Source organism: Gymnogyps californianus, chromosome 15 (genome assembly GCF_018139145.2).
Source record: "Gymnogyps californianus isolate 813 chromosome 15, ASM1813914v2, whole genome shotgun sequence".
NCBI lineage: Eukaryota > Metazoa > Chordata > Aves > Accipitriformes > Cathartidae > Gymnogyps > Gymnogyps californianus.
In genome coordinates, this window is record NC_059485.1 from 13,772,288 (window position 1) to 13,788,594 (window position 16,307).

Below are 16,307 nucleotides of genomic sequence, written 5' to 3' on the forward strand. Positions count from 1 at the left end.
GGAGGAGAGGCAGCACGTACTGGCTCTCGAGGTGAAGGGCTGCGCATTTTTACAACTGCAGGAGAGACTGCAACAACCTGAGCTTCCCCTGGACAATACGAATGTCACCTTAGTTTGTGTATTGAATACCTAATGTAGGTGCAAAAAAAGGACACTAAATCAGAGTCTTTCAAAAAACACTCACAAGAGCTGTACCAGACACCAGCAGATGAACTTGCCCATGTTAAGTGGAAAGGGGCAGGTTCCCACCCAGCGCAAGCGTGTGCACAGCAATTTAGCCCCAACCCGGTGTTTTCCCTATCTCCAGAGAGACACAGACAATAAATGCAGTTCATTCACTCTTTTCATAGACTCTTATCTCATATTAAGAGCATAAGAAGACGAGAGTGTGCGCTGAGATGCAGTAAATCAGTCCTTCGGCACCGGTCGGGGTGCTGAGCCCAGCACAGCAGCTGGAGTGCCAGTGCCCTCTCCTGTTCAGCGCGCACCGGCTTCCCTGCTCGTTCCACAGCATGTTTGCGTGCCTTCAGAGGCTGGTGGGAAATATTCCCAGTCATAGCCTGACACCCTGCTACCAACTAATAAAAAATGGTATTTATAAGGTTAAGGGAAACGTAAAAATGCTGCAGAACTTACTTGGACACTGAATCCTCTTCACTGCAGTCCAGAAAAGTTATCACTTGCATTGGGCCATTTAGGAAGAAATAATCCTCAAACTATCCCATTCCACTAAGTACAGCAGGCTTGGATCTTCTTTCCAGAGCACACCTTCAATGACATTCAGTTTTACTTTGTGGCTGTAACTCGAACTCCAGCCACTGCCAAATGTATTCGCAAAGTCACAGAGAAGGAAACGGAAGCCAAAGGGGACTCGTTAGCGGGTCTGATGTTGGGAAGTTTATGCTCCCATTATACCTGGACTGTTTTCCAGACTTTTCACACCATCACTTAATTACAACAGCATAGAAGCATAGACTTATCCTGATTTTACCACAGTATCAAAAGCAGTGGTGATGCTACAAAGTGTTTTCTAACAACTCCTTTTTCAGTTACCCTGAGGATTTTTGAAGGGGAGCTCTGATGAAGTTGCTTTCTGGTCTAATATTATCACCCATCCTAAAGCAGCTGAAGGAATCAAAAGAATGAGTAGCAAACCTTTTCCCTGTTGCAAGACGGGAATATTCCCACGGACAAGGTCCTTCAGATGCCTTAGGAGGGACAAAATATCAGACCAAAGTGAAAAAAATACAGAATTGTTATTGATATGTCAGAGGGAACTTTCTTTCCTTCTTCTGAATCACCACTGCCTTGAGTCATGCTGTAACGTGGAAATTTCAGCTACCAGGCTATTACAATGAAGGTTTCCAACTCTCGTGTTTGGAGAGAAAGAACTGCTTGAAACTGTGACACTTGGTGGCTCAAAATTAAGACAAATAAAAAGAACCCAAAGCTCTCCAAAATGAACTCAGCTGAGCAAGTGGTCTGGCAAGTGCACTGCAAATTGAGCAGCGAAGACACTCCCATCAAATAGGATTTTCTAGTTCCTGGCCTGTACTTCTATCCTCAGTAATTACCATTTCTGTTGCATCACCTCAGTGCCACGGTGCTCACACAATCTCAATTTCTCCAGTGGCCGGGGCCACCCAACAGTTAAGGAAGGAGGGGGGTGAAATATAAAACTGCTGGCCGGTCATTGACTATTCAACTAAAGGAAGAAAGGCAGAGACGGTCTCTTCTCTACAGAGAACACATTTAGTCAGGCTAACAAAGACAACCCTAATAAGCTGAAAACATGGACAGCAAAAAACACGCAAGTTAAGTGGTGTATGAACACGTTTAGCACATTTCAGCTTTAGGAAGCTTGCAGGCAGACTTGTGCACGGAAGAGGAGCTCCTTGACACACTGCTGGGCAGAGCAGGGCTTTGGGGACACCGCTGCCACCAGTGCCAATGGAAATCATCCCACAGGGACTCAGGGGTGGATGATACCTCCTGGCAAAGTCAGGCTCTGCTCCTGGGGATCCTGTGCCTTCTGAAACCTAAATTGCTCCAACTGGAGCAGTACCAGTTTGACCAGTTGAAACCCAGGGCTCAGATGAGCTGGCGGACGTGGTTCACCCTGTAAAGTGGCTCTCGTGCCACTCTCGCAGTTTCAGAGTTATTTTCACCATCACCAGCAACAACCAGCAATGGGTGACAAGTGCAGAGCCTCTGTGATGACTGATGGGCAACATGACATGACGTGATATTCCTTGTATTTCTCCGATGCTGTTCTCCAAGTCAAATTAACAGGGCCAGCCAAAATTTCTTACTAAAATATTACCTAGTATGTTGGTAGCAATATATTTATATAGTCTCCCTCACTTTAAAAGTTGTAGTAACCTGTATGGTAGCTTAAATTAATTCTGTTCTGTGTTTTGCCAGTTAGAAACAACAAATACAGCTGTTCTGTTATCAGCTGCCAAGTTTCCTGCCACTATCTTTCTATAAACCCATTTGCTGGCAGCTCCTTCTGGGAGCAAAGAGCTGGTGTGGAGTTCACAGGGGTGTCACACTCCAGCAGAGACATTACTACGGGGCATGGAGAAGCGAGGCCACACCAGAGCCCGTGGTTACAGGGGTAACACCGAGGAGCCCTGGTCCTGCCAAAGAGCAAAGCTCATAGCACAGAGCAAGGATGCAAATGCCTCAGATGGTAACACCCAGGAGTTACCCACAGCTTTCACATGCAGATTTTGATGTCTCTAATTTTTTTTTTCTGCAACTCAAATCCATGAAAGAAAACTAATTTGTCCCAGTTTGGATGCTCACATGAAAAACATCAATATACCAGCGTTTTTCCAATGACAAATTTTGGATTTTGTCAGTTCTTCACGTAACATATGTTCACACAGCACTAATTAGGACCAGATCTGGAACTTGCTGAAAGCCAGTTGGGAAATAGAGAGGTTTATCCAAGAACAAGTTTTGGAACTCTTAGGAAACAAGGGAGATGCTGCACCAAAATAAACTTAAGTTTAGGAGATACTAAAGGTATTTCTATACCATAAGCTGGGTTGGTTGGAGCCTAAAATGAGTCACATGCAATGACTCGTGGCTGTAACTCCAAACGCCCCGTAGCCCTACAACACTGCTTTTTGGAAAAGCCCATCAACGGGCTTCCATATTCACCGTCTGTGGATGCCAGACAGGTGTGCGAGCAGGAAATGATGCTCCATATTTCTGAGAAAGTCAGTCCCAAAGTAAAATATGAATGGAAAGCTGTACATCCAGGAGCCTACCTGTATTGAAGTGCATCTTCATCAGATCAGTCAGAGAAATCAACTCTTTTGTATCAAAAACACCAGGTTTGGGGTCTTCTGGCCTGAAACAGCAGCAGCTGAACTGGGAGCTTCCTTGAGCTGGTTCATGTGCTGTGTGTAAGTGTGGGCATCCCCTACAGGGTACCAGCCAGGGCATAACCCAGGTAAGGATGGAGCCATCCATTCAGGAGGTGACGTAGACCACGAAAACAGACACTGAAGGTGGGCATGTCCCCCACAGTTGAGGTCCCCGCTGCAGCTCCACATCAGCCAGTGCAAAGCAAATTCAGAGCACTGCTGCCAGGGTCTGTTGCAAATCCACCCCATGACTCTCCTCCTTTAAGATCTGCATGGGTGCTAAGGGAGGTTGCTGAAGGTTTCCCTCTCTGTAGGACACAAACGTTATTTAATCAATGACTTTAAAGCCATTTATGGCACAAAAGGTCTCTCCCGAAATTTTTAGTTACAGCTGATGCCTACGCCTAACAAGCTGCTTTTCTCTATGAAATCACTGCTGACACTCAGCGTTTTCTTTCCACCTGCCCTGCAAGGAATGCAATTTCCAGCCACTGTCGAGGTTCATGTGCTCAGGGTGACTTTAGGCAATAATTACCCCAATAATTACCACAAAATGGCATCCACGCTTAGCTCAGGAGAGGGACTTGCTGTGGTACGTCATCACCGCCGCAAGGACACCACCATCCTTCATGTTCCCCATTCAGAGAGCCTCCTCAGTGAAGCATTCGTTTTTTCTCTTGTTTATGGCCAAAAAGCATCACTTCAAGGTATAATATATAAATTGTATACAGATACTATGTATAATACTTACTTGTGATAACTAAAAATGCTTTCATATCAGAATTACCAGCCTTGTAGTCTCTGAAATCTCTGAAGTACCTAAAAGTAGGAAGCATTTAATTGCAGTCTAACTGATGGATTTCAGTCCATCTGTAATACTTAAACTTAATAGTTCTCAGATAGCTACATCCACATTAACAAATAAGAAGAAAAAAGTCAAGTTCAAAGCACACCGAAATCAATACTGCTTTAAATGTACTCATTTGAGAGCAATCTAAAAAACCCACACATTAAAGTGCCAGCTAGACATTTTTCTAGGAACTGAATCACCTACCTACCAGCACCACAGGGCTCCAAAAAGTGTTTCAGAGAGGAGGAAGATGATGTCCAACAAGAAGCCTTAAAAATGGAAGAAGCCCTCAAGGCTGCAACAATGTATGAGTTCTGCCGTGTACTTCCAAAGGCAAGGGAAAAATAGGGGCTACCCAAAAGAAAATTCAGGAAACTACCAACAGAAGGGCTGTTTGGTGTGCAGACTCTTCTGCTTTCTTTCAGAGGAAACATTTTCTTTCAACTTCATATAATTCTAAAAACATGAAAGAAAACATCAGCGTAGCAAGTCTGATCAGTAAATACTCATATTTACTAATATTTATTGATTGTAAGTAAAGAGTGAGACCCAAAGTCTTGGTGTAAAACCACGTAGCCCTAAATCTGAGCCACTGTATGCAGCATTACAAGCAACAGCCGTGTTCACTCCAATATTATTTTGCAGGTTTTAAATCATGCCTCCACTACTGAGCACACATTAAGGTTTGATCAACCCAATGCTTATACCAAAAGAGCAAAAGGTTGTAGCATCTGTATACAGATTGATTTGTAGGAAATGGGGGAGAAGGGAGAGTTACCTGCATGGCTTAATAACTTTATACAGCTTCCCGAAAGAATATGTAAAACCATTTCAAACGTGATATAGCTTTTAAAATCTGATCCATAGTTCATTCTACAGCCAGAGGACATTAAAAATATGTCAGTCTGTGCTCTAAGTCACTGAAATTCATCAGAATCAATGGGGAACCTGGAACCAAGAAAAACTCCCATCCAGATGAAAACACCTAATTCCTGCTGACCCTTTGGTGGGCTTTGTCTCAACACTGTACGTACTATGGACTATACAGAACATTTCAACACAGACTTATTTGAAATAATGCAAAAATTAGAGGATGTGAGGAAAGGGAAGAACGACAGAAAACGTGAGCTATTGCTGAGTAAGGGCAGAGTATGGAGGTACTACCAGGAGGTACAAGGAGGAAGGGATTTGTAAGAATAGGATGCAGATCCACAGCAAACTGCACTGCCTTAGTTTTACTGCCATAAACAGTTAAAAAAGATATACTCTTATCTTTATGGCTGTCATATCTCCGGCTCCAAAGTGCACATGCTTTTGCAGAGGCCATGCCTTCAATCAGGAAGGTCACAGTAATACAGCTGTGGAAGAACTGCAGCAAGTATTGATCTGGACTATTAAGTGCCTAGTTCATCTATACCAATGGACAGCGAAACAGCCCTGGCAGCCCCTCTTCATCTGTCCCTGATTGAGACAGCCAGCTAGGAGGAATTTAAGACCGTATGTAAATTCATTTAACCAGGAATTTGAGCTCAGGGTAAAATACCAGCTGGAATTGCTGAGGTCTTTAACTCATACAGCAAGGTAAGCTTAGGGCAAACTCATGCAGCTTCAGTACACTCAGCCAGGCTTAAGTTTAATGCAGAGAAGTGAGAGGTCCGTTTGCCGGGCTTTACAAATATGAAGTCTGTGGAAAGTAGTCTGTAAAATGGCATTTCAGTTACACTTGAGCTGGAACTACAAAAAAATTTCCCTTTTCTTTGAAGTCTTTGATGTGGGGTCAGAGCCATTAGTGCAGATTTCAAGCTCGGGATTGATTTCGGTCTGAATTGAACATCTGTTCCCTAACCATGCCCCGGAGCCCAGGCAGAAACCAGCCCGCAGCCTAACTTTGGCTCACACTTTCTCTAAGTACGTGTAAAAACTTCTTGGATCTACAGAAAAGGACTGTTTAACATAAAAGCAAAGCAAAGAATGCAGTATGGTGCACAAGCCTGTCCCCAGAGCTGCTCAGCAGCGTTTTGCAGAGGCAGAGCACATGCCATGAGTAAGGGTTGCTCCGCAGAGAGCCCTTAGTCCGTGGCTAAACAAGAGTCACTGCCAGCGATCTCTGACCTCTTCCACAAAACCTGACAAGCTGCACAAGTACTTGTAAACAAACAAACAAAAAAAATGTACATGCCCAGCCACGGTAAAAGGCCAACCTGAGATCAGGGCTAACCTCAGTGGGGACAACGTGCCTGCAGCCCAGAACAAATGAAGGCAGCGATGGTGCTGCCTGTGGGATGCAGAGAGCTCACAGCAAAGCCAGAAACCAATTCCCCGTCTCCCCAAGACCACGCTAACACCCAAACCACAATACCATGCTCTTCTGCAATTTTTTTATGCAGCTTTTTCCTTGGAATAATATATTGTATTAACTTACTAGATACATGCCTAGCCTCCAAGTGCTGCTCTGCCCCAGCAGCCGAGGTGGGCTCTGGTCTGGCTGTCCATACACCCTTCCCGAGCAGCACTCGGGGAGTAAACACTGTGGAAAACACTGTGGGAAGGATTTTGAGAACGTGGGTGCTGTCTGCAGCGAAGCCTTTGCACACTCGCACCCTAGATGGCAGCACCATCCAAAGAATGGGCCTGGAAACCCACGCTGTGCACACAGCGTGCCAGGAGAAATCTGCTTTTTACCTTCACGTAAATCCTATTTGAAGGCCTCCATCAAAAAAAAAAAAAAAAAAAGAATTCTGGAAGCCTGAATAAAAGGTGCATGGTGTGAGCACCAAAGCATTTCTGGACGCTTGGGAAACGAGGTGCCTGGTGCCAGCACAGGCGGCAGGGACACTGCTCCCCTCATGCCAGGGCGGCAAGTACAGAGCCAGCTCTGCCAGGGCAGCTTGCAAAGAGCACAGGGACAGCCTGCACCTTTCTGGTACCAACTCGCTTTGCTGGCACAATAATGGCGATAAACCTGCTGTAAAGGTACTGCCTTCGCGTAACCGGGAGGGCTGAACCACTGGGTAAAGATAACAGCCTCAACATGGGAGAAATCTTGGTCCATTTCCCTGCGTAATCATTTCTAAGTCATGCCCATCCCTTAAAATAATTTTACTTGTTTCAGTACTGGTACACTTCTTGTCCAGCTCCCCTAATTTTTTCTCAATACCCGGACAACAGGAAAGCCGCAGCCAAGGAGTGCGGAGCAGGCACCGGCACAGGGCGCACGTGGGGAGATGGCTGCAGGGGGACAGTGCTGGCCAACAGAAGCTATAGAGACATTCCTGTTCCATCCACCTGACAGCAGCGTAGGCACACCCTGCCAGGATTTTTCCAGGACCCACACAGCAGCAGATGATGCTGGGTGCCGTTTCCATGCTGGCACACAGGACAGGCACTGCACGGGCACTCACTTCGCTGTGCGAGGTTTGTCAGAGAGCTTCAAACAGCCTAGGGATGTCAGCTCATGCCAGAGCCCTATGTGAGCCCCAGCGCAGGACGGAGAGACAAAGATAAAAGAGTTTCCATGTTATTTACATGCCAAGGCAAGACTCCTGCCAGCCAGCAGCATTAGCGAATGCTGTGGGCAAGGCGAGGATCCCAAGACCAAACACAGGGCTGAACAGGCACACCCTGCCCACCTGCAGACAGACAGGCAGAGGTGAGGCTGGCAGGGACACCTCAGTGTCCCTATGATGTAGCAACAAAACCCTGCACTGTGCTGTCTTCTCCATACCTCCCATACGAGGCGGCTTTTCCGATACAGGACAAGGATCTCCCATAAAGCCAAGCAGGTCATGACCTGGGACATGGAGACTGGCCCTTCCTCCAAGCTCTGCTTGTCTCAACCCTTTCCTCTAACAGGGAGGAAGATGATGCCTGCTAACTCATATCAGACATTTCTTCTCTCCCTGCCTGTGCTTGCACTACCCTCTGCTCTCCAGCTTTACCTGCAAACCCTGGGCTACCCTGAAGGATCACAGGCACAGCTGCGGTGAACTCCTGGGAGTGAATTTCCCCAGACCTGGGGCCACATAGAAGAAAAGCAAGCACTCTGTTCCACCCCTCATTTTGAAGGGGAATTGTCCTGGTTTCGGCTGGGATAGAGCTAATTTTCTTCTTAGTAGCTGGTACAGTGCTGCGTTTTGGATTTAGTGTGAGAATAATGTTGATAACACACTGATGTTTTAGTTGTAGCACTTACCTTAAGGATTTTCAGTTTCCCATGCTCTGCCAGCAAGCAGGTGTACAAGAAGCTGGGAGGGAGCACAGCCAGGGCAGCTGACCCGAACTAGCCAAGTGATACTCCATACCATAGAACATCATGCCCAGTATATAAATGGGGGGAGTTGGCCAGGAGGGGCAGACCACTGCTCAGGAATCGGTCAGCGGGTGGTGAGCAATTGCATTGTGCATCACCTGTCTTTTCGTGGGTGTTATTTCTCTTTTTTTGTTATATTCCTTTTCATTACTATTATTATATTATTATTAGTTAGTATTATATTTTATTTTAGATATTAAACTGTTCTTATCTCAACCCACAAGTTCTGCCTTTTTCCCCGATCCTCCTCCCCACCCCACTGGGAGGGGGGAGCGGCTGGCTGGTGCTTAGTTGCTGGCTGGGGTTAAACCACGACAAAGATTAATATTTTACCATCAGTGAATATTGACTTTCTTTTTCCATCTTGCATTTCTTGATCACATCCTGTATGGAAACAGAGTTCAGAGAAAAGAAGAGAAAGCAAATAATGTAATTTAATTTGCAATGTATTATTGGTTTCATTATGTGAAATGCTAAGCCTGGATTTTACCACATGGATTAAGTGTCACTCTGGCAGATAACGGAAACAATACATCTACAAATGTAAAACTGAGAATGAGGTACAAGTTGCAGAAGCAGGAAAGCACACGGCATCACTCCATCCACTGCCTCATGCATCACCCTGCAGCAACAAAGGCACCAACCTGAGCCTCGCCAGCTGGGCTGGGCAGTGCCACAGGTCATACCAGATCACCTGGAAAGCATCTTGGCCATCTTGTCACCTGTTTCATTGCTGTCTGAGGAGACTTAACTTTGGGCTAGATACGCAAGAGTTACTCTTGTACAATAAAGTTATGATTATGGAGATTACACCAACACTACTGATATATTTGAAAGTTTAAACATGGGAAACATACAGGATTAACAAAAAGTGACAGTTTCAGCACCAAAGGCCTGCAAAGTTGCCTTCAGCCACTGAGAAAGGAGGAAAGCAGCCTGTCAAGATATATTTTGATCTTCACAAAGGACAGATGACAGCACATAGCTCTTTTAAGGATACAAATACAGCTAGTGAATTCAAGAGAGATTTTCTGTTCCATAGTTCCGTTCATCTGATGATCTTAAGAGTTCATCAGCTAAAAAAAGCATGGATTCGTCATCAGTCGCACTAGCAGGCAAAGGCATTGTTAGGATGCAGACCCACGGGTGAAGGATGCTGACCCAGCCCTGCCACCGCACAGCACAGCCATTGGCCCAACCTGCTGGACGCCACATACCAAAAGAAAATCCGGGCTAAAACATAAGCAGCAAAACTCCTCCAGAGCTCGGGAGAGCCAGGATTCCTTCCCCACACCTTGGGCTGCCCATGTCACCTCATCTTTTCTCTGCCAGTTAACATGGGGGCTCATGCTGCTTTTTTAAAAAAATATTTAGGCAGTAGCTGGATCACTGTCACATTACAAGTACACACTGGGGTGAGCCTCCCAAAACATCAGGGGCCGCACCACCACATGGGATTTACAGGGCACATCATCTCTGTTGGATTTTCTCCTCTTCCTCTCCACTTGCACGCTGTAAACATCATAGTGCTGAGGTTCACCCATCACTGGGAGGTTCACCCCTCTTCTTTCCTGCTGCTGACCAGCTGCGAGGCTGCGCCATGGGAAGGAGCTCCTCTGATGCACACTCCCAAGCAGTGGAAATGGGCACAGATCCATAAAGCAGCTGAAGCTCTGGCTCCACTTGACAGTAGTTTTATCTGAGATCGCAATGAGCTTGACTAGAGGGTGCCAGCTGGATTGCTCTGGGGAACCATATTTATAGATAATGCTTGAAAGGACAAGTTCAAGGTGATGGCCCCTGGTGGCCCTTTTCATATTCCTTCGAGAGATCCTTATGCACACCTGCCCGAGTGCTTGCCAGGCAGGTTGGACAGATAGCGGATAATGGAATTAAGGCATAAAGGTTTGGCTAAGTCCCCTCTTTCCGCTTCTGTTCTGGTATCCTGTTAACTAGAGCAAGCAGCTACAGCCATATGAGCAAGACAAATTGTAGAAAATCTTATCACATAATCTGTTTGTTGTTTCTGACAAATTACACCCCATTCTCCCTCCATACCTGGATTTTATTTGTTACCAAACATCAGCCTTCGCAGAAAACAATTGTAGACTTCACCTACACCTGCCCCCCAATCAACACGTGGGCACCAGGAGCTTTCTGCTCCAGCCACCCGACCAGAGCATCACTGCCACTTTGCCCTGCACCACAGCCATGAACAGCCAACACCTGATCTGCAACATGGCTACACATTCTTCAGGCCAAAACTTCATTTTCGTGGTCAGAGCGGTACATTTCTGTAAGCAATGAGATGCTCAGTGCAGTAACAGCGTATCAGCACTTTTTAGAGTCATCATCTTCCTGCCTGCCAGCACAGCTCGTGGAACTCGTTACTTGACTCTGGATGGTTTGCTTTTTCAAAATCATTGGCAAGAGTCACCAGAGGGATTATTTTTGCTTGCTGAATGACTGGTTTTCAAAGGGGTAAAGGGACTGGGCACGGCAGTTAAATAATCCCAAGAGCTCTTTGCACTGCTTTAAAGTTTTCAGAAACTCAGAGATACTTTAAAGCATCAGCATCATCCCCATCAAATCCCCTGTGATAGAAACAGAGATGTCTCCACTGAGCCTGAACCACATACCAAACTATGGCTTAAAAAAGAGATTCTTCTCCATACTAGTGCATCATGCCTTCACTCGGGAACTTAAGCCACTTGTTTTATGTAGCTCTAAATAATACAGCACATGGGCAATTGTAAAAATGACTTTTTGAAGTCACCCAAGCCACCAGTTGGCGAGTACAGCCAACGCTGAACCAGGGACAGCAGGAATACAAAGCTACTCCGGTCTAAGCTTAAGAGTTACTGTAGTTGAGGGCTAGTTCACTTCACTTTCCAATGTTCCTGTACCACCTCTTGCCCATCACTTATTCCTTACATTCTTCAAGACTGTCTCCTGCTGACAATCCGTACAGAGTCTAGGGGTCTCAGTGGAACCTTCTAGCTCCACGTTAACGCAACTACCACAAGGACTTACAGGTTGACCTAGAGCACTGCACTGGGCAAGTTTATGGTTGTGCAGGTTGTGAGAATCCACCTTTAGATGCATCATCTCTGTTCAGAACAGCTGTGGTAAAATAGCTGCACAAGGAGGACAAAAAAGTTGGCAGTATTATCTCAAATCCACACACGCAGGTAAGTGATGGGATGGAAAGTTAGTCTCATTTGAAAGCTGCTTGGTCAACATAGAAAGACTGGGGTTACTCAGACATAGACAGGTGGGTTACTCACCAGCAGTGCTGGGAACCTCATGCATCTTTACATCTGTATAAACATTTAAAACTAATGCAACATAACTGCAGAACTTAGTGTCATCAAATCTACAGATACTTATTTACTCCAAGTGGTATCAGATCAGCCTCTGATGCACTGACAGGTACCAAAGCTACCCGCCCTTCTCAAGTCTGCCCCCATTTTTGACACGCTCCAGTGACATCTCTCTGATCTGTCCAGCCCACCTTCTGGAGATCCAAGGTGGTGTTGGCTGCATTAAAAGTATTCCAGTATTGTCATAATGATATCATAACCTGGGAGTCCAAGTACAAAAAAGAAAGAAAAAACCACTGCAGTATGCACTTGCAAGAGCCTGTGGCCAACAGGTAGCATCTAGGTTCCTCCCAAGCCAGAATATTTAATATACATTCAATATTATTTTTTACATTTGCCACTAGTTTCTGTTGTGAGTTTGACATACCCTTGAAAGGAAGGATGCTTAGCCAGGACCTGCTGCTTTAGTCTCAGTGGAATATGCAGAAGTCTGACTATTTCAGGAAATAAAAAAATTGAAGTAATGCAGTTCCAGTTCATAGCAAACTAACTCAGGCACTGGAACAACTTCAAAAATCTGCATTTCTGGAGATCTTGGACCAGACAGTCACTCTAATCCACGTTCTACTTTTCGGGCAATAACCCAGGTTTGTGAAAAACATTTTCAAGCCACCATTAGTCCACCTGGTGCTTTTCTGAATCTTCAGCACAGTGCCCAATAAGTGGAAAGTTTTAGACCTTTATAACTCATTTTACCATTTGTCTCCAATAACTCATACGAGAAACAGACATAACGACAATTAGAGCTTTAACTGATTATATGTCTATTCTCTGTTGACAGTTTCACTTTTCTACCCTGTTTCACCTCTATCAGATCACATCAAAACGTACACCAACAGAAGCTAACATACGAAGTCTCACTCCAAATTTCACAGTATCACTTACCAGTCTGCCAGAACATTAACGAGGAAGGGCTTTGGCCTTAATACAGAAGCACTTAGCTACTCCTAATGGGAATTTCACCTCTTAGAAAATCGCATTTTTATGACTTATCAAAGCCAAGCTCTGGCAGACGCTTTCCTGTCCTTTGGAGGTGATGTTTCCATCAGCTGAGCAGATGATTAGTGCAAATGTCCACGACAGCAGCAGCTTCACAATTCAGCCCAAAACAACTCTGTTACTTCAAAGCCCATGAAACATGCGACACAGAGGCAAGAAATAAAAGTAGTCAAATTTGGGACCATCTTCCACTTTGCAGGGCTGCATATCCTTAGGAGGTTATGGAGTAGGCATTTTGCTGGAACAACCTCTCAGTTTCCAGAGGAGTATGTGCCTCATAGGAAAGGAAAATCATCCGTTCCCAAGTTATCATCAGTGGTCGGTTGTTACTTGAGCAGCAGGTGTTACTTGGCAGCAAGGATACCAGTGTCTTTTACACTTGTCGCATGAAACTGCATCAAGAAGGACAGTATACGGTGAATCCTAGACTAATTCAGGTGGAAAGGGAGCCCCGGAGGTTACCTGGTCCAACCCCTACTCAAAGCAGGTCCAAGAGCAGGATGCTGGGTTGTATCCGTTTGAGTCCTGAGTATCTCCATGGATGTAGACCCCACAACCTGTGGGCAACCCAAGATTATGTTCATTTAAAAGAAACATCACACATATCATGTACAAGCACTTACCAGAAATATCTTGACATTTAGACACGCTGCATTCAGCACAGGGAGATGCTCCTTGCATAAAAGGGGTGAGAACAGGCAATGGTCACAAACAGGAGGAAGAAAACCAGATGCAGACATGGCTTGTGGGTGTATGCTTTAGGGAAGATCAAATCAACCTGAAAACTCTGAAGGAACTCTTAGGGCTTCTTGCACTGAAATGATTATTAAAGACCCCAGTTATTGGGATTTAAATATGTTGAACTCATTTCCCTGGAAAATTTCTACATGGGAGAGATGAATTGCCTGTATTTTGGGAAATGCATCTAGGCCTAAGGAAATCTGAATTCTGCAAGACCACATCCGAAGCTGTTGCAGAGCAAGCAGAGGCAGACAAATCAGTTTTTAATAAATAATCTAAGACTCCAAATGAGTTGTACCACTGCACAGTCATCTGGCAGCACACAAGCCTCTGCAGCCACGGTATTCAGAGCATCTTCAGCAGCTTCCTGCTCTGAAAACTACAATCATTTCAGTCATAAAGACTTTAAAATTCATTTTAGCAGATAGAAACGCACCTTCAGTGATTCATGTTAATGACAACAGTATCTCCAGGGAGAGGGGAAAAAAGCCTGCCTACCATGGGAGATCACAGATGCTCTTCCACGGGAAGTCATTTAAACGTAGCCATGAAAGAATGGACTTAACTGCATGAGCTTTTCCAGCAGAAAGGCTCAGAGATGAAAGAAATAATACAAACTATGGTTCCCTCAGTAAGATGAAGAGTTGGATTATTGGCAGGATGTTCAATGCAAGTCTCTAGAAGATGGTCCACCTTAGCTGAGAAGTCCACTCGCCTCTAAGCACAATCCACACATTTCTTTTTGTTGGTGCTTTTAGAGACTAGGAAAACAGGTTTTCGAAAACTTCTGTTGAAGACTGCATTAGTTATCTTCAGCTGTGCTTTATGAGACAGACATAGGGCAGCATCACTGTTGCCAACTTGTGGCAAAACTCTCCCCAGAGCTTTAAATTTTTAATTATATTCAAAAAAGCACAGTAGGCATTTTTAAAAAATAGCTACAAGACTGGCCCAAAGCATTCCAAAGGCGCAAAGATTTTTGTGGTTTGAAAGTGGTCTAAAGATCATTGGTTTGCAGAAAGGCAATGCTATAGACAGCTGCAGTTAATTGTATGAGATCAGGCAATTAGTTAAACAGGAGAACAAACTTGGTATTTTCTCCCCATCTTACTCTTGGTCTTGCATACTGCATCATAGATAAGTAAGACTCGAGGAATTTACTTTAAAACGAGAAAGCTAGGTTCAAACAGTTATCAATATAAAAACAAAATTATTATTAATAAAGCAACAAATGCTAACCTTAGGACTTTTCAGCATTGACCATATTCTGTGAGCAGAGGTACACACGGCTGTACGGGCAGGAGCTGGAAGAGACCCTATTGAAACTCCAGTAGAAACTTAGAACAAGATTCTTAGTATATCTAGTTTAAATGCAAACATTTTGTATCCTCTGCTTTGATGCTCTGTAAAAAGGACACAAGATGTACAAAATACCAGAATTCTTGTGGCTTGAGTTTCAGAGCTGAAGAAGCATCATGAGTTTCCTTCCGACAAAGATGCAAGATAGCGTTACACCGTGACAATACAAACGAGGACCCCAGTATTTCCTTTCATGCATAGCTTGCTGCTGTTATGTGGCATCCAGAACCAACTTTACCTTTACACTTAAAACAAAGTTGATATAAAAATGGTGTAATATTACAAAGCATGATTAAGAGTGGTCTCAGATGCTATCTTAACAAATTGATCAGTACTTTTTATACTGAAATTCAGGATTTTCTACAAACCACAGTGTACGCTCATTGGGCTCGTAGCAGATTCCAACAAGGTCATGTTCTCATGCACTCCCCCGCCACATCCCATCTTAGCCAATAAAAACACAGCCCTGTGTACAGTCCCAGCGTTCAAAAAACCCAGATAGCTGCTTAACATCAGCCACAAGAACAGCAGCATCACTGCTCAAAACTAACTCACATAGGAAATGCTGGAATCTCATTACCCACCAAGAAACATTTAGCTTCCAAGTCTCTCTTATAACACAGAGCTAGGTGATGCTTCCATACTACACAGAAGTGAATTTGGTTGGTTTATTCACGACTACCCTTATGAGCTTGAGACACATTCAGTTTTCCTTTTGAGATGGTCTGAAAGGGGCCCAGTGAGAGAACGACAGCAGAAAGCACCAGTGTTGACTACAGAGCCATTTCGTAAGCTCTCAGAGAAAGTTTACCAGCTTCAAACTATCCACAGGAGTTATACACGCAGGCAAGGACAGCTTTAGAGACAGGCACAGTGACCAACAAGTGCCAGTGCCTTCCTTATTACCTTAAATAACAAGAGGCTCTGGAATGAGCAAGCCACAGGGCCTTCTGGCCGCCCCAGACAACCGCATCAGCCCCACCTGGTGCACTGCACTCAGGGGGAAGTCACATGTGCATTCCTTATTTCTGCCAAAATACTACTAGCTCTAGGCTAACATTTGAAAGATGCTGGGTTTTTTAGAAGTCATCTAAGAATACTTTTCAAATCCCCACTGGAACATTTCACCGGCTAGAAGTGAAAAAATGTTAACATTAAAGACATTTTTAACTTAAAAGCTCCCACGAAATAAAGCTTCCATTCATGACAAAATTCAAAGACCTGCTCGATACAGCAAGTGGAAGAGTTTGCAGGTCTAGGGACACCCACATAAAGCATGAAAAGTT